This window comes from Theropithecus gelada, chromosome 11, assembly GCF_003255815.1.
Source record: "Theropithecus gelada isolate Dixy chromosome 11, Tgel_1.0, whole genome shotgun sequence".
Lineage (NCBI taxonomy): Eukaryota > Metazoa > Chordata > Mammalia > Primates > Cercopithecidae > Theropithecus > Theropithecus gelada.
The window spans coordinates 56,770,269-56,783,956 of record NC_037679.1 but is presented as its reverse complement, the minus strand read 5'-3'; the positions used below and the strand labels follow the sequence as shown (position 1 = coordinate 56,783,956).

Here is a 13,688-nt window from a genome sequence, read left to right as displayed (position 1 = left end):
AAAAGGAGGTAGAGAAATGCAAAATGGGCTTTACTCTGTCCTCGTATTCGACTGTTTTTGACAAAAAGGCTTGGTGCGGGCCCTGCTTTCCTCCTGGAAGGAATGCTCGTGCTGACATTCTAAGTAACTGCTTCACTGAAATCCCAACCATTTGGATGCAACAAAAATAATCCAGCATATGAGCACATCCAGATAGACATATGTACACTGGTTTTTTAAAATGTAATGTGTATGTAATTTCCCGAATGGCTGGTTGTCACATCCATCTGGTCTTATTTCCATAGCACTTGAATGCACCACGAGGATATAAACCCTAAAAGCTAGAAAACAGAATTTAAATACCCAAACACATACGAGGTGTGTTTTCAAAAGCAGCAGACCTCAAGTGAACACTGTAGTAACTTCATTAACTTCTCAGCCACAGTTGACAGTAGCTGAGACTAAGCATAAAGGCCACAGAACATAAAAGACATTCCACTGCAGACCTCATTAAGTGGACTTAAGAGAAGCTTGACAAGCTAATGACAAAAATCTAATTTGGACTTTCTGGATGTAAGAACCCTGAACAAGTCCAAACACACTGAAACTCTGCCATGCGTGCTATCTGAAAAGGCAACAACCCTACATCAATTAGGGCCATGTAGTTCATGAATCAAAGCCCCAGGGATGGATGTGGTCCTCTTCAGCCACACTGAATAGGAAATCATATTCTATGTGTTTTGGAGTTTGGGCTCTGGTCCTATTTAAATTGCACAGATGTTTGCAGGTTTCTAAATTAACAGTGGTCCCCAGGGAGGTGTTCATCAGGCTGCATATATTGAACAAAGACATGGCTAGATGTAGACACCACACTGTACAGAAAACATTTTTGGCATTATTTTCTCTTTTTCTAGAAGTCCTTTCCTGTTTCTAAATTCATCAGCACCTGTAGAGTCCAGGCCAAGTGAGATTGCATTATTTCCATGTCATATTAAAATTATCTAGTTGCTTCAGGTGTGTTTATTTCACTCCCCAACTACTTGTATATCCCTTGAGTGGAGAAGCACAATAATAATAATAGTAGCAGTACTTGTGTATGCCACGCACAAGGGGCAGTACCTTGCAAATAATAATTCTCATATCAATCTTATGATCAACTCAATTTTATAGACATGGAAGCTAACATTCATATAATTGTTCCCAACTCTAATTAGTGGAGAACCAAGGATCTAAAATCAGGCTACCTGACTTCCAAGCCCACATTCATATTCCACTACCTAATGCGAGAAGGAATAAATGCGTTGAAGGAATACATGAATGAAAGTGTTCCTTAATATCCATAGAATTAAACGACAAATAATTTATTGGCTAATGATATCATTGTTGCAATAAGCATATAGTAATTATTATAATAATAAGGAGAGTTCTTTAGGATCCTTGAAGACATTGTGCCTGCATGTTTTATGTTCCTATAGTGCCTTTTCAATAGCTCACATACAGAAGGTATTTGTAAGACAATTGTTAAATCAGTAAAATATATTAATCCAATGGCTTCCTTGGGTCATTTTCTGTTTCCTATACAAAACCCCTTATAAAAAGGAAGAATCTTCTTAAAAAAAAAAAAAAAAAGCTGGCTCCATGTGCTAATTTCTTAAGAAATCTCTAGACGTTTTACCATGTTTAGATCTCTGGGCTTCTGTCTGAACATGAGGGAGACTTAAGTTCCTGGTTCCAGCTTTTCTAACTCACCTACTCCATTTTCATACAAGTCCTATTAATAAGAGTGGGAATGAGAATGTTTAACTGTTGTAAGGAAGGCAGTGAGTCAGAGTATCTTGATAAAGGTTTACTGAGGAGAAACTAATTCTATCCACCTTTTGAAACCTGCATTTCTTAATATACTCATTTCTGTGCCCTACACTTAAATGTAGTATTATTCACTTAAGACATTTTTGTTTGCCAATATTCCATGGAGAAATAGAATTATTAGCTTGTTTTTCCAAACAGTCTGGAAAAAGACTCCAAGTGTATTTTCTTACCTTCATCTTTCCTGTTTTCACTGAAGTAATACCAAGTAAATCACTTAACATCTCTGTGTATTTTATAGAAAATGAATGCAATATCACTTGTCCTGTCTTGCTGCTGTGAAAATCAAATATGATAATGTGTATAGAATTATTTTTGAGCTATGAAGTGTTGTATAGCTGCTAGAAATCATTAGAAAATAAAAAAGCCAGAAGTGTATGTACTATATACTTTCAGTAAGCCAAGTATTTAATTTTGTCCTTATATAAATGATATATGTATGTGTACAAAACACATATATATACACCTGGGACAAAAATAGACTTGTGTATCTATCTATCTATCTCTATCTAATTTATGGATACACTCATGCTGATTGGAAATTTTAGTGCATAAAGGTTTAAGTAAATTAATGAATGCTGGATTTTAAAAACTTCTCTAATTGCCTCTGTTGGTTTCTAACACAGAGCTACTGTACTTTATGCAGTAATTACAGTTATTATTTACTGAGTGTCAACTTGATGTTAGGCATTGTGTTAAGGCATTTATATACGTTATCTAGTTCATTCACAACACCACTATAAATAGGTATTATTTTCTTTCTTTTCCTGATGGGTAAACTAAGGTCCAAAAGATCTAGGAAAATGCCTCCCAGTCACACTGCTAGCAATGACACAGGCAAAATTTGAATTTAGGTCTGCCTGTCTACAAAGCTTTGCTTAGCAATTCAAGTCCCATTTGTCTGAAATTTGCATTAATCCAAGTGTATATTAATCCATGTGCTATATTTTTCAGGGAACAAGTTCAAATGAATTCTATTCTTTGTGAAATGTTATAGAGTTCCTTAGTATCCATAGAATTAAGCCAACCAAAAATATACATCTTTTTCAAAAACAGCTTTAAATTTTTAAAAATATCTTCAGGTGGTTTATGGCCCCTGGGTCCAGGTAATATACTGATCGTAAAACATAGGTGATTGACAGTTACAAATGGAGTCAATGGTCATAGTTTTTATTCATGGTAACCACTGTTCACTTTCTTAGCACTTCAAGTGTCCCTACTGTGTGCACACCACTACAACACTACTCAGTGGTAAAGCTGTGGCTGTGGTTAGGCGGAAGGTTAACAAAGAAATAGGCGATTTCCCTCAATGTGCCTACAATCTATCCTTTGGAAAGGAAATCAGGATACACCAAGCAGTCAGAGTCAAATTAATTTTAGAATATATTAGCAATACTTAGAAGTAATAAAACTAAATCAAAATTTCTTCAAAGGATTAAGTGCTTCAGCCTTTAACTCAGTCAGACCTGTCTTCCTCTAATGCCAATTAGAGTTCAAAGACAAGATTCATTCACTTCATTTACAGATCCGTTGAACCTTGGGTACAAATGATAAATCCTTAATAAGTCAGAAAAATAGCTATATTTATTCTTAACATTAACTAATTTGCACACTGAGGTTGGGTGATTTGCCTAAAGACAATTCATTGAAATGTCTGATACAATTTCGTAGGCCTGTTTTTTGATTTGACATCACTGACCTGTTTTCCCATTTTAAAGTTAAAATGTAGAAATGTTCATATCTGTCAAGAGTCTTATACAAAACAAGTTCGCATCTCCACATGAAGATTAAAACAAAACAAAACAACACTTCACTAAAATATTTAGATAATCTCATGACAGCAAAAAGTGCCCAGGCATCGTTTTATTTTGAATAGATTGCTATACTTTTAGGAAGGAATTTTCTTCCTTTGTCTGTGCTGTAAAAGCAGACTTAGGTTTATTTAGCAGTTGCCTTAGTGAACTCAGCAATAAACATACTTGACAAATCAAACTGGCTGGCCGAATCTAGTGTCTCAATTCAACGGTCAGGCAATTTTACGAATGTATGTGCACACACAGTTTACATACACACACACTCTGGTTCTGTAACAAAGAACTCTTTTGCACTGTCCATGGAGTATTTACCAAGCTACCTTCAGCCACAGAGAAATGAAACTTTCCAACTTTTCATCTCCAAGGATTAAGGAATTTTACATTAAGCGCCTTTGAAAGGCCTAATGCTTTTTAAATGATAATCAAAGGCAAGATAATTCTGAAGGTGACTACGGTATTCTTTTTTCTGAAAGTGTACTATTAAATAATCATAACTGTAATGTACACACATTTTATTTTTAAAATACTGAAATTAGCTTCATTGATTAGACAGTAAATAGCAATAATACGTTAAAATTAGTATTGATGTAGAAAACGGTAATCAAATGGCCCAAACAGTTAACATATAATGTCCTTTTTTCTATTTTTGATTTAAGCCATTTCTGGTCCCTCCAGTTTTCCTGGGCCAGTTAACAGTATGTCAACATTTCTGTGCCTAAGATGTAACTAGCTGTGAATCATTTTCACAAATTTTTTATTTTTAGTATTAGACTCCATTGTAATTCTGCAGGATCTAAACCTGTTTTAGAGAACCCAAATTACACAAAACTTTGGGGATAGAAATTAGCATAATTGAAATAATTCAATTTTTGGTAATTATAATTCTCACTTAAACCTAAATTAAATGTGCCGAACTATAATTATGTTCAAATTTGCATCATGAAAATCACCCCCATGTAGCTCATGGCATCTTAAAATATCTAATAGGGGTCTTAAACTCTTAAGGTTGAGTCAAGAGGCCTTATTTTCACAGCCTTTGGGAAGAGGAGACTTATCATGCATTAAGCACAGTTATTTAGCCTCTTGGGAAAGGAAAGATGGGTCCATTATTTCTTCACTATCTGATGTGCAGGATTTGTACTCTAAGCTTCAGATACCTTTAACTTACACTGCCATTAATGAGTTCTGAGTGCCACAGCAGAAAGTGAAGATTAATGCTTTCTTTCAAGAAAAACCTTAAGCAAAGCAGGTCATGCATTAAGACAAAAGTAATGGAAACCAAAGACAAAAAAGGCTGTTAACACTTTAAAACCGGGCACTAGAAAATAAGCACTGTTTTGCTATCCATTTTTAAATGATTAAAGATTCAAAACAACCTGAAGGCAACAAGAATTCACCTTTCAGTCCTGTGAATTGCTCACTGATTCTTAAGAATCCTAGGATCAAACCTTTATTATTATTTTGGGGGGTTGCAAAAGGAAAACATCCATAAAATATTACTCAGTTAAGCTGCCTGTTTAAGTAACCTTTCTATTATTTGATTTGATTAAATTAACCAGCTGATGTGATTAAGCTTGCAAGATGGCTTATTCGTATTCATCTTTGGCATGGTAGGTGGATATAATCTTCAAATATATTGATCAAGAAATAGATGTGTCTGGATGTACAGGGCTGGCATATTGTCAAAGCACATGATGAGTTTGCCACAAAAAAACACATGAATATATCTCCAGTTGAGTAAAATATTCACATTAATACCAGAATAAGGCAGAAGAACCCTGGCTGACATCCCATCTGTTCTTATGAATTAAATTTAGAAATCATATGTAATATAGACATTTCTGTCTGAATATCATGAAACCCTGACACATCCAGGCTTTCATTAGAAAGCTCCACAATGTGACTTGAATAACAATCTGTCTTACCTAATTAGTATTTTCAGTTTAGCATATTCACTTCCAGACATATTGCTGTTTGCACATGGTAATTTGGGTAAACAGATACCATCCACAGCTGCATCAATTAACACTGCTAATCAAAACTGAATTCAGGTAATTAGGCACATTTATGCAAAAAAAAATGTGTAATTTTGCAAAAAAGCGAGATTTTTCAATAATATGTCAATAAGTAAAAATCTCCTTTTGCTCGTGAAGATAAAGAGTGAGACAAGGGAAATCATCATTGATATATACATCATGCAGACAGAGTAAAATTCCTAAATTAAATCTCAGTCTTTAATTGGCCTGTATTTTCAGAAATTGGATCATATTTTTTATAAATGTTTTCCTCAATGTTTCCACATAGTAAAGTTGATTCACATCTGCCTAAGGGTTTAATCATCGAGCAGGACTCAAATGGTTAATGAATTCTCAAGTATTTATGTAATTAGAAAGGATGTTGGTCAAACTTGTTCTTCCATCTTGTCTAGCATCTCTTAGGAAAGATTCTCTCAGTACGTCTCATTTTATTACACACTTTAATTTTCTCTGCTACAAAACACTTTCATTTGTAATTAGAATTACAATAGCAATTTATTTTCCTGCAAATATTCTTCAACTTCTCTGATTCTACAATGCCCTTTAGTTGTTTTTTCATTCATTTTCAAAATGAAGACTCTACGTTGTTTTTCCTCTCTCTCTTCAAACATAAGCCAAACTGATCATTTTGATTAAATATTTTAATTAGTTCAGAAAAACTAGTTTCATTGTTGTGAAGTAATAAGTGGCTAACTAGTGACTAACAAGTTCTGGCTAAGGGGAGATTTATGGGCATAAGTTAAAGCTAAAGTAAAGAAACCTGGATCATTTAAAAAAGCATCTGAAGTAGATATAAGAATAACCTAGGATGGAGATTATTTGTGTATAATATACACACTGACAAATTTCTACTTATTTTTCCTCCTTCAGACTTTGAAGCTTAGGTTTATTTCTTAGTGTAAACACCAGGCCTTTCCAATGAAGTACTGGGCTCAGTGTCCCTACTTTTATCTTAATGGTAATAGTCACTTTCAATCCAAGTTAACAAACACTTCCTCACTCTCTACCACATATCAGGGTCTCCTCTAGGCCCCGCGGATAAATATAGAGATGGATTTAAACTGACCACACTTCTCTGTGTCAACTTCAGAGAGTTTACAAACCAAAAGAATCAACAATGAGAAGGTTGATGAAATCACCAAGTGAAAATCAATCTGTCAATTCCAAATTTTTGGAACCTCCTGGTCTAATTTTGTAGAAGTTTACTTTTTGCATAATTCAAGTTAATTCTTTTATTCTCATAAGAAAAGGAGAAAACAATTTTTTTTCAATTATTTTGCATGATTTTTTTCTCACATTGCAGCAATACTGTACTTCTGTATTTATTTTTTGATATTTATCAAAAATATTTTTTCTACGTATTTCTTTAAATGTATTTGTCATAAATAATTGGGCAATTCCTGACAGCTAGACATCTAACAGACTTATACTCAGTTTCAAGAGCAGGAATTATAAAATATAGAGACATTTATCAACAGGTTGTCAAACTGCTCACACCAAAGAAACCATATGAGGTAGGACGGATGCCTCTGACTTTAAGATTCTGTTAAACATAATTATTTATGAATCTTAAAAGAAAGATAGGTAAGCACAAGCATTTGAAAGACAATTTTTTACAGAGCCTAATGATTGGTTTTCAATGAACTAAACTATTAATATCTGCGGAAGAAAACGTCTTCTCTCTATGAAAGAAGCCCACTGAGTAATGTTCATTGCATGGGTGACCCAGTGTGTTGTTACTCAAAGCACTGAAACCCCTTCTTCTCTTACTTCCTCTAGAGTGAATCGGTACAGAATTAATTATCTCATCATAGTTCCTGAGTTTTAGTAAATTCCTTTTTCTGCAGAAATGGTTTAAATTCGTCTTGCAAGAATCCTGTTCTCACAGTCTCCAAGTTTTAGCAAAGTGGAATGCCATGATTATCCCAAAGACAGCTTTGGTGAAGGAAAGGCTTCAGCAGCTTCCAAACCAGGCCGTGCCACTGACTAGCTATCTGACTTCAGGTAAAACCTTCGCCAGTCTGAGTGTGAGTTTCTTGTTTATACAACATGGCTCATAGGCTCACCTCACCGGATTGAGAGGAGTACCTGAAACATAGTAGGTGCTTAATAAAGGCTTGCTAAAACTGAATACAGATTAGTCAATGATGGCTCCAGAAATGCTAATGCTGAAGGCATTTGAGTTAAAAGTATCTTTTTATGAAGTTCTCTGATTCCAAAGTAATGTACAGAGATAGTATGATAATTTTAATACAAATAGCATAAATTGTATCAAATAGGCCACAGACCACTACGCTATATTAGGTCACCTTCCAACTCATTTGAAAACTAGTCCTAGAAAACTAGTCTTCCTAATTAAGTTGGAAAGTTAACACTGGGACACTTATTGTTTCTAGAGCATTTTTTATGATTTTATTAAACAAATTACAAGAAGTAATTCCATTGACCATTATTAACCAAATAATTTTGTTTTGGAATTATTGTCTGTTAAAGAGGATAATCTCGAAAAATTTATATGTGACTACTTTTTAACTATGAATAATTTTTTTAAAAAACTTAGGAAATCCTTGAGTCTGCCACTTGCCATCTCTCCTTAGTCCAGCAGAATAAAATTGCTTATAGTACATCTACTCTAAATTTCAATAAAATTCAACTAAATTGCTGACTCAGAAACAATGCACAACAAATAAAACAACAGCATTGGTCACTTTTTAAAACAGTCTGCTTTTTAAACAGAAACACTCCAGCTAAAATATGCAGTCTATAAAATATCAAATGGATTAATCTTGGCTTATTCATAGCAAAGAATGTTATTTCACAACTGTAAGAGAAAATGTCAGGGCTGGGACTGGGTGGATTAGGTGGAAACCAATCTTGATAGAAAACAAACGCAACATAAAGAAATAAAATGTCTTCGAAGCACACTGAAGCAAAATAAATTATTGGATCTGGGATTTAGCAAAGTATAATCTTATTTTCCTTTGCTCTTTCACTAATACTTTTTTTCTACACTGAGACAATATGAATTTCACCTTCCAAACCCATAATTTTCTTTAATAAAAAGACTGCTAATAATTAATGACAACGTAGAGAAGGATGTTATCTGTAGTTCAGCACATTAGCTTTTTGTACTTCAGAGAATGTTGTATTTATAACAAATTTTAATACTGAAGATTATTTTCATTTAGTTCTGTTAAGAGGTAAAACAAGATTAAATTAGAGAACATAATTAAATTATGTCTGAAGAATTAATATTGCTTATTTTAGAGATATAATTTAGTGGTCATGTTTATCTTTTAGTTAAAATTATCTTTAATAAGAAAACAAGTATTATCATGAAACAATTGAATTTTTTTTTTTTTTTTTTTTTTTTTTTTTTTTTTTTTTTTTTTTTNTATAGAAGAATATTTTATGAGTCAAAAAGAGAGAAAAGATCTTAATTCAACAATTGTCTCTTGACAGATTTTTCTCAAATGTATTCTGCATAGAACTTTCTGGAGCTTAGATTTCTCCAGAGGAAATGAATTTTTTTTTTTTTTTTTGAGACGGAGTCTGGCTCTGTCGCCCAGGCTGGACTGCAGTGGCCGGATCTCAGCTCACTGCAAGCTCCGCCTCCCAGGTTTACGCCATTCTCCTGCCTCAGCCTCCCGAGTAGCTGGGACTACAGGCGCCCGCCACCTCGCCCGGCTAGTTTTTTGTATTTTTTAGTAGAGATGGGGTTTCACCGTGTTAGCCAGGATGGTCTCGATCTCCTGACCTAGTGATCCGCCCGTCTCGGCCTCCCAAAGTGCTGGGATTACAGGCTTGAGCCACCGCGCCCGGCCACAATTGAATTTTTTAAAGTTTGACAATGGAATGTACCAAAGCTAAAGTTGATAATCTACACTTTATCAGACAAGGTACAGAACAACATATTTGTTTACAATTTATGGTTGAACACTTGTCCCACAATTAAGAATTAGGAAATTATCCTTACAGCAAACAGATCTTAGTTAAACATATTATTAATCTATGCTTCAACGTATTATCCAACTCTCTGGAGGATGCCGGAGTGACTTTGCCAGCTGAATAATCTCAGTCACTCTATCACAAGTTTTTCATCTTTGACTTTCTTCACAGGCTTGGAGTAGGAGCCTATCTTTCAGAAGGATGTTAAAAGAATACATGAAAAGCTTGTGCAAAAATAAAATAGCACCTCCAGGCTTCTTAATTTTTACACTATAATGCCTTGGACTTTTCTACCTTGACAGATTCAGAGTGAATTCTTTGATGAAAAGAGAGAAATAAATTACATATGGAAGGAAAAGAACCTTTATTATCATTTTAATAGTTCACAGACACATAAAAGGAAGATGCATTCACTATGTAATGGGACCTAAAACGAAAAATATTCACTGACTTAGAACTAAACAAATTAATATGATATGAAAAATGGAAACAGTTTTTGAAGCAATGTGAATACACAACTTTTCACCAAGGCTCAGAAAATTTAACAAAGAAAAATAAAACTAAACCATTAAATGGCATTGCAAATAATTAGTTGGCTTCTCCTACAGCATTTTGGACTTAACGAAAACACTGAATATATTCAGAAAGTATCAGAGATCATGGAGAATGAAATTCCAGACATCAGACATAATCAACTTTTAGAAATTGCTTCATAAGCAACTGTACCAAAAAGCACGCATTTTCAGGAGACATCTTGTAGATTTAACATGGATATGATATGCAATTTCAGTGGTTGGCACTGAACTAGAATAGAGATGTCATTGTTATTTATTCCTAACTCCTTCAGGACATCCCTAGGTTGTTTTTCTATTGGGACCATACATTTTCAGTGTGCATAGATTGGCTTCATGCTCCCTGCTTTTGTTGGGATGGTGGTTTTCATGTTTTGAATGCAGGCAGTAGTGCTTGGGACTCTCTCTGTATGTTCCCAATTATCTGTAATGTTATTCTATATTCTCTGCCACCAGAATGCTTTTGCGAGAGCTATGGTCCCTCTAAAGCAGCATACCAATCAGAAGTGCAAAATGAAAATTAAAATAGGAAGATTTTCTTCTTATTATTATTTGAATGACATACGACCTGCTCAATGTTTGCATTTAAATTGAGCAGGATAATTCAGCTCTGGCTTTTAATTTCAGAAGGGTTAATCACCCTAACAAAGGTCAATCAAACTTTAATCTTCAATAAAATTGCTACAACGCCAATCACCTGCAGGACATTTATTATATTCCCATTTCCATGCAAAAGAATGCATTGCTTTCATTATGTATCACTAATCTTCTAACTCTTTACATTAGCACATTTTACCAAAAAACATTAATTCCTTTGAAACTCTGATGAGAGTTCATTTCTACACATCTCTGGAGATAATCCTGTTTAAAAAAAAAAAAAAAAAAACTAAAAACGGGACATCAACTGTGAACCACTTCCTGGGCACTATCTAATCCTCATAGACCTTCAATACTCCAACAGAGTTCTGACAATACCAAATCTCAAGTACACAAAATATTATGGTGGTTTAGGTTAAAATAACAATATATTATTTTAGGCACTGAATCCTCCCTATTGTCTGTGATTGTGCCATTCATCTACTTATTTCTATTCACAATGTTTACTGCATACAAAACTTATTGATTTGGAGGAAGCAAATGTTAACCAGCTTTGAATAACAGAGGAAATACTTAAATTCATTAATTCATTCACTCGATAAATACCTACTGAATGTCTATTATGTGCCAGACTTGGGCTAGGGTGGGGAATCAAAGTTAAGGAAACAAAAGACAAACAAAAAGATAGTTATTACTAGAATAACACTCTCCTGTAAAAATGGTGTCCCGAAGTTAATAAAATAATGATTTAAATCTCCACTTTCAGTTTTTCTTACCGATGTCATTAAATTTCGGTTAAGTCAATTTCCATCAAATCTGTTAAGTCAAATTTCCACCAAAATTTTGATAAACAGTGTTTAAAATTATCTGGACATTCAAAGGCTTTAAAATTCATAATCCCATAAAATGATTCATTTTTTATTTGAGAACATAAAATGTGACCACAAATTTTAAAATGAATATATTGATAACGTCTAGTCTCCCATCATTAGAAATAAAACCATGAGAAAGTTTCAATGAGCTTATTAAAATATACATGCTGTGCAAAATTTGTTTCCAAAATGTTATTTCATGATGTTTAAAAACTGCTATTAACACAAAAAACAATAGTAATGGGCAAAAGACAAATTATTGCATTTTGTCATGATATAGTGACCCAGATGACCGTGGAGGGAAAGAACCTTAATATATGTCCCCAATTATATTGCAAATTGATTGCCTAGATATTGTAACGGTGGTGTGACACAGCATAAATAACCCAAACTTGCCTTCTGCATATTTTTTGAGACCTCTTCCTCCCTCTCTGTACTTAGATTAAGTGCATAGCCACATACACAGAGGTGCATGCCGTTCCTCATCAATATTCACACTAATTAATTAGCAATACAGGAAGGCTGTCGTTTGGGAAACTCCTCAAATCTTGAATATTCAATCAAGCAAAGCAAATCACAGTAAAAAGAAAATACACGTAAATAGTCTGACCAGACTGGCCCTGGAGAATAGCACATAATTTCAAGAGATAGTCGTCTTCATAAATGTTGTTTCAAAAAGCCCCAATTACATTGTGCGACTTAAGTCAAGACCTTAGCTTTCCTTTGAGCATGTCTTGAAACTAAAATAGAACCTCTACATATTCTATAACTACACTTTGCTTTTTCTCCTTTCCTAGAACTAGGTTGACACAATAGAATAAAGCAGAGCAACGGCTTTTACATTGTCGAGCAAAATAAATCCAATGTTATACAATATAAATGTCCCACTGATATTTGTTACCAAATACTTATTCTGAAAACTGATAAAGATTAGCTAGACCCAACAGGGAAAATATTGCTTTATATTCCATTTTCATCATCAAAATCTGTTTAGCTATATTATGAATTTACAGATTTAGGGGAAAAAAAAAAGCTTTCAGAGAATATGTTATAAATGCCCGAAAAGCATATGGATCTTTTTCTGAATCATTTCGGTCAAGAAACAAAAAAAGAACCCATGAACCATCAAACAAAAATCTTAATAAGAAAACCTAGGATGTGGAATTATGAAAGAAACATACCTTTGGCCGAACAAGTTTGCAATTTCTCATCTTGCCTACACAGCTCTGTCGTTCCATCTTGAGCAAAAGTCGACTCCGTGTCCCTTGTGATCTCTGTGACAATGCCATCATATCACTGGCAAATTTTTCGATTAAACTTTGCAGATGTAGTAGCAACTTTGTTAATTATGACATTAGCCAGCCGGCGGGTATGATCAGTCACCCACTGCAAGGAAAGCCAGACAAAGAGACATCTAATCATTGCAACCAGAGCAGATAAATTTTGTTCCTTTCTCATACGTGTCACAGATTCTATTCCTTCTGACCCTCTCCTCAGCCATCGACTGTCACATTTAGATTCCGAGAGCTTCCAGTTTCCCTTTATCCTTGCCTTAGATCTGAAACTCCTGGTTATCAGGAAGACACGCGTCACCAGCTGTCTCAGAGCAGGAAAGCAATCAGGTGAATACTACTTATTATCTTGCATTGCTTTCCGAGGAGTGACAAGATTGATTTGGAACCAAGAATACATTCAGATCTCAGACAGTAGTTCCTAGGGTTTTGAGTTCAGACAGTAGGATATATGCTAAGTTGCAACAGGGAGGATTTCAATCCCAATGTTAAGGCTACAGGACATTAGAAATTTAAGGAAAGTTTTAGGAAATTGATCACAGCTCCTTTTTCAGATGCCCTTGTATTAATATTTTCTTCTCTACCTCTGTGCTGTGTTGGTGATGCCTATGAGTCAGCTGTTACCCAGCAGAGCCAGCTTTACAGCAAGGTAGCCCAAGTCAACCTGTGGAATCAGTATTCTGACATTATGAAATTATCTCCATATATCCCT

General features: G+C 34.4%; 1 long non-coding RNA gene across 1 annotated transcript in view; it reads right to left on the bottom strand.

The window, feature by feature from the left end:
* Positions 1-9,989: 9,989 nt before the first annotated feature.
* Positions 9,990-13,688, bottom strand: part of LOC112634820 — a 66,547-nt gene continuing 62,848 nt past the window's right edge. The window contains exons 8-9 of the long non-coding RNA XR_003121829.1: positions 12,866-13,070; positions 9,990-11,076 (exon numbers count right to left, since the gene is read on the bottom strand). This is a non-coding gene — a long non-coding RNA (uncharacterized LOC112634820). The remainder of the gene's footprint in view (positions 11,077-12,865; positions 13,071-13,688) is intronic.